Consider the following 5,308-nt stretch of genomic DNA (forward strand, 5'->3'; position numbering starts at 1 on the left):
TCCTGCCTCCAGGCTCCTGTCTTAAGTACCTGCTGCAGTGATGGACCAAGACCTGGAAGTACAAGCCAAATAAACCCTTCCTGTACCAGTTACTTTTATTCAGAACCTTTCCTCAGAGCACAGACTGAAACTGTAACATTGTGATATGTGACAATCTCAGAGACACAAGTCTAGGGGCCCTGAGAGGAGTGCTGTTCGGTGGCTGACCCTCCTTGATCTCCCTTTCCCCCACATTTTCTGTCTTCTTTTCCTCTCCTGAATTTTTTCTCTTTTTCTGAATGCCACTCATTTGTGAATACATAAACCTCTATTGCTGGTTACAAGGACATTGTTTTCTTGAGAAGATAAGAAAACCTATTTTCTTTTACTGGGAACATGATTAAGGTCTTGCAATAGCCTATGTCTTGGTATGAAGTAAAGAGAAATTTTTAAAGCTTTGAGCTGCTAGAAAGAGTTGGGGAAGGGCAGTGGTGGGACAGGCTGAAGCGACTTCTACCTTGAGTTCTCCCTTCATGCTTGGCCTTCTGCTAGAAGTATCCTGTCTGTCTCTATGTGCCTCCTCCACACTCCTGCCTCCTCCACACCCCTGCCTCTACACCTCTGCCTCCTCCACACTCCTGCCTCCTCCACACCCCTGCCTCTACACCTCTGCCTCCTCCACACTCCTGCCTCCTCCACACCCCTGCCTCCACACCCTCACACTGTCCTCCTCCACGCCTCTGCCTCACACCTCTGCTCCAATGGTGCTCTATCAGTGGCTTTCTTGATCATCCTATGCAAAACAACCCCCTTTCCACTCCCAGGCTCTACCTCTCCCTCTTCCCCCGCTTGATTTTTCTTCCCAGCACTTCTTAGTCAGCCCACACATAAACCATTTGTCTCATCTTTCTAGGACATAATCTCTCCAAGAGAAAGACTTTGCTTTGTTGGCCTCTGTATCCCTGGCATCTGAATAGTGTCTGAGCACAATAGGTACTCAACCGATATTTGCTGAAGGCATAAAGGAGGACTGTGTTGCTGAGGTTTCAAAGGCACTGCCCCTGCTGGTACCTCCATTGGTGAGTGCTTGTGAGTAAAAGGAATCCAATCACCAGTCTCTCCAAATGGAATCCATGAGCACACTCTCGAGCTTGTCATTCTTCTAGGGAATGTCAACTGGAGTCTCTTTCCCATTCAGCATTCTCTTAGCTTATCTGACGGGTACAGGAAGACCCTCATAGAGTGCCATCCACTCCTCACTTCAGACTTCCTGGAGGGAACCCATGTGCACAACCAACACAACTATCCTTCTTCATACCCAGTTGGGTGTTTGTCTGGGAATTCAGGTTTGAAGGAGCTGGCTGGACCAAGTGAAGTGAAACTTCTGTCTGAAAACTTCTCCCACAGCCTTTCACTTGGCAGGCTGTATTTAACATAGAGGTCAAAAAATAGAGATGATACCATGCATATGCTACTGGGTGATCCGATCAACTGAAAAAAATTCATGAGAAATTCTGTAGTAATTCCTAGCTGCACACGTGCCATCCACTAGTTTATTAGTGGACAGACTCAAACCAGACAAGTCCATACTGTGGCTGCATGTGAGTGTTTTCAGCCTGAGGCTATGTGTATCTCCTTGGTCTTCCTGGGAAGTTTCTGCTGCATGCGGACTTAAACCACAGCTTTAGTCATAAGAAACTTCCTGCTGTTGGTGGAATTTGGGATGAGAACCCTCAGCTACGTAAGCTCCAGTGTGTATTGACGTGGGGCCTCTGGGGTCTTCAGACATTGCAATTCTCTTAGGATGACTATGGATTCTGAAAATAGGTGTGTAACTCTTAGCATGGACCTGTTTGTCATCACCATCTTCAAAGAGAGACAATCTCCTTGGTCACTATTTCCCAGGATAGACCACTGTGTTCTATGGTGCCACCGGGGTCCAACTGCTCACTTAGGGAAGAAGCAAAAGACTGGTGCCACTCAAGAGGGTGACATAGTTCAGCAGCAGGGGGGTTTCCCTGACATGCACAGACTGGATTTATCTCTAGCATTGCTCATAGTGGGAACAGTGGTGTGTAGCATAAAGATTAAATGTCAAGGTCATCCTCAGCTATACAGAGAGTTCAAAACCCTACGTAAGACCTTGTCCTAAAGTAAAACAAAAAGAAGAGAGAATGCTCATTGTCACAATGCTCAGATGACCTTATTGAATACCATAACACTGGAACTTGGGTCTTTCTTTCTAAAACAAGAAAATTAAAGTGGGTTGACAGGTAACTAGAGCACAATTGAGCTGAAGAAAGACTCGTCAATGAGTGTGAGTGTGGAGATAGAGCTGAGAAGAGCTTCCAAACACAGCAGAAGATGTAAGCAGGAGTGGGGGAGGAACCCAGTCTTTCTGGATCAGGGGAGCATATCTATAGTGGAACCCATGACCAGGAATGTGAGCAAAGCTCCCTTAGTAACTGTCCCAGTTCTGTTAGAACTGGGAAGGTATAGGAGGTTCCGGAAAGGTAGTAGGGCTCCAAATGCGAAGGTGCAGTGGTGATGTGGACAGCCATGTACCAGGTAGGAACACAGAAAGGGGCTGTGAGCTCCAGCTTCAAATTAAGATTTACAAAACATGAAGAGCACTAGTGCTGTGTGGGGGTGAACCCTGGGGTGAGTGATTGACAGGATATGAGGAATCTCAGAAAAGACACTAAGATGATGAGCTACAACGCGGCAGTCAGGTGTAAGCTCTGTAACTCCCCTCCAAACAGGAGTGTAGTCTAGTCCATTTCTCTTGCTCTTTCACAGTAAGTAGAAGGTGGCAGAAGAGTCACTACAAGACCATAGAGACTGGTCCTCACAGGTGGCACAGGATGATGTGGGCTGTTGGAACCCAGCTGTCCTGATGAAAGCAAGCCCAGGGCACACAGAGACCCGTGTGTAGGTGTCGTGGCTCAGCTCAGCTGAGCACTTAGAACACAGCTGGTATCAGCTGCTAGAAGACACAGGCCCCAGTCTGCACGTGACAGCAACAGCATGAGAATGAGTGGGAGCTGCTCCTCGTCCCACCCACCCCCTTCCCTCCTTCTCCTTCCTCCTTGAGAAAAGTCATAGCAGTTTTATGCTATTACATTTGGGCTTCCCTAGTAGCAGATACAGCCACAGATAAACGAAACAGTAATTGATGGCAGAGTTTTAAAAGATTATGAAAAGCCTTCTAATTCCCTCTTAGTGTTCTATTACTTTCTCTTTTGGTTTTCTGGTTTCTGCAGGAAAATACATCAACACATGAGTGAGATTTGACCATTACCATTGAGACAACAGGGAAGGACACTTTTTCAACTGCATCTAAGGCCAGGCCAGGGAGCTGTCATTTAAGATGGCCCTCACATCAGCCCACATTCTCCTAAGGCAGCTCTCTGGTAAGAGTGAGGTCTCAGCCCACACGTGGGAGGTTTGCTTTAGTTTTTAAACACATTCTGACTTGTGTGCTCTGGGTGCAGCTCTCCTCATGACTGCTGGACTCTGGGTCAGGTTGTGGATATCACGAGGCAGTGTGCAAACATGGGGGGGGGGGTTGTGTGCACTAGAGGAGTGCAAGGGCAAGAGAGAAAGCAAGACCCAGCATGGAAGGAGAGGTGGTAATTATCTCCCGTTGTGCCTACTGCCATGTTATTATTCTAACATAATACATATTTTACCTTGTGAGTAAGAATCAGATTTTTCAAAACCACCTTTCTTACTTTAAATAGTGAATTTTATGTATCATTAAGTCCATTCTTGTATAAAATCTGAGTTATTTAAATTTTTTTCTACCTAAGTTTTGAGGAAAAGGAAAACCGAACACCAGCAACATATTCTAGAAGAACCAAGACATGGAAGAGGTGATACCAGGGACCCCCTTCCTCTAGGAGAATTCTGGGAAATTCGAGAAGGACCTGGAAAACAGATTTGGAGGGTCAAACTGTTGATAGTCTGCAGCCTGCTTGGGATCAGGCAAAGGTTTTGACTGACAATATATAGTCTTTACACGTGGAGCTTCACAGCTTCAGGTGTCGCTCACTCCTCCTTGTTTGAGACAGTGTCTCTTGTGGGTGGCAGCTGTGTACAAAGGCTAGCTGGTCTGCACACTTCTGAGGGTTCTCCCATTTCTGCCCCCCTCCTCATCATATGAACCCTTGGATTACAGACCCTGCTATCATGTCCGCCTTTACACAGATTCTGAGGATTCCTGACTGAGTCAACTCCCAAGGTCAGCTGCTGGCATCTGCTGAATCAGTAAGACCTTCCTTAGTTCATAGCCTTGGAAAGCCCTCAGCATGCTCTATGAATTTAGGGCAGTTATTGTGTTTTATTTATTGTGATGCTACACATCACACACACACAGACACACACAGACACAGACACACACAGACACACACAGACACACACACACACACACACACACACACACACACACAGAGAGAGAGAGAGAGAGAGAGAGAGAGAGAGAGAGAGAGAGAGAGAGAGAGAGAGAGAGAGAGGTAGTTCCATGCACGTGTTCAATATGTAAGTGTGGAACTGAAGGGCCAGGTGTGGTGACACGAACCTTTAATCCCAGCATTTGGGAGGTGAAGGTGAGCCAGTATCTGTGAGTTCAAAGCCAGCTTGCCCCACTTAGTGAGTTTGTGGCTACCCAGACCTACATAGCACATAATCAGACCTGTCTCAAAACAGAGAGGCGCGGGGATGAGACTGAAATGAGCATCCTTTGCAGTGCCCAGAACTTCCCCAACCTTGGAAAAAACACAGAATGATTGAGAAGAGCATACTAGTGGCTGTAGAGATGGCTCAGTGGTTAAGAACACTGACTGTTCTTGGGGAGGACCCAGGTTCAGTTCCCAGAACCCACATGATAGCTCACAACAGCCTGTAGCTTTAGTTGGAGGAGATTTAATGTCTTCTTCTGACTTTCACAGGCATGGCAGGCATTTTATGGTCCACATAGATGCTCATAGGCAAACATACATATACCTAAATAAATATTTTTTATAGAGGGGAACAGACTAGATCTTCCTTTCTCAGACCCTTCACTATCATACCTTTGGGCTTCCTCACTGACAGATTCTACCAGACAAGGAGGGCATACAGTTTATCTAGCCCTATGATGGCTGCGTTGGTGTTGAACACATGTGGATGTTTTCCTTATCACTATTCCCTCAAAAGTACAATTTAGCAACTTTTTGTACAGAGTTTACATTGCATTTGGTATTGTAGGTAACCTAGAGAATGCACTGAAAGATGTCAGGACTGGGGGTGAGGCATGTGCAAATTCTTCACCATCTTAGGAAGCATGCTT

General features: G+C 46.2%; 1 long non-coding RNA gene across 1 annotated transcript; it reads left to right on the forward strand.

The window, feature by feature from the left end:
• The first annotated feature begins 3,246 nt into the window (after positions 1 to 3,246).
• Positions 3,247 to 4,007, forward strand: LOC131910257 (uncharacterized). Its single transcript, XR_009379077.1, has 2 exons — positions 3,247 to 3,392; positions 3,792 to 4,007. It is a non-coding gene; the product is annotated as an uncharacterized LOC131910257 (long non-coding RNA).
• The last annotated feature ends 1,301 nt before the right edge of the window (positions 4,008 to 5,308 follow it).

Source organism: Peromyscus eremicus, chromosome 5 (genome assembly GCF_949786415.1).
Source record: "Peromyscus eremicus chromosome 5, PerEre_H2_v1, whole genome shotgun sequence".
Taxonomy (NCBI): Eukaryota; Metazoa; Chordata; class Mammalia; order Rodentia; family Cricetidae; genus Peromyscus; species Peromyscus eremicus.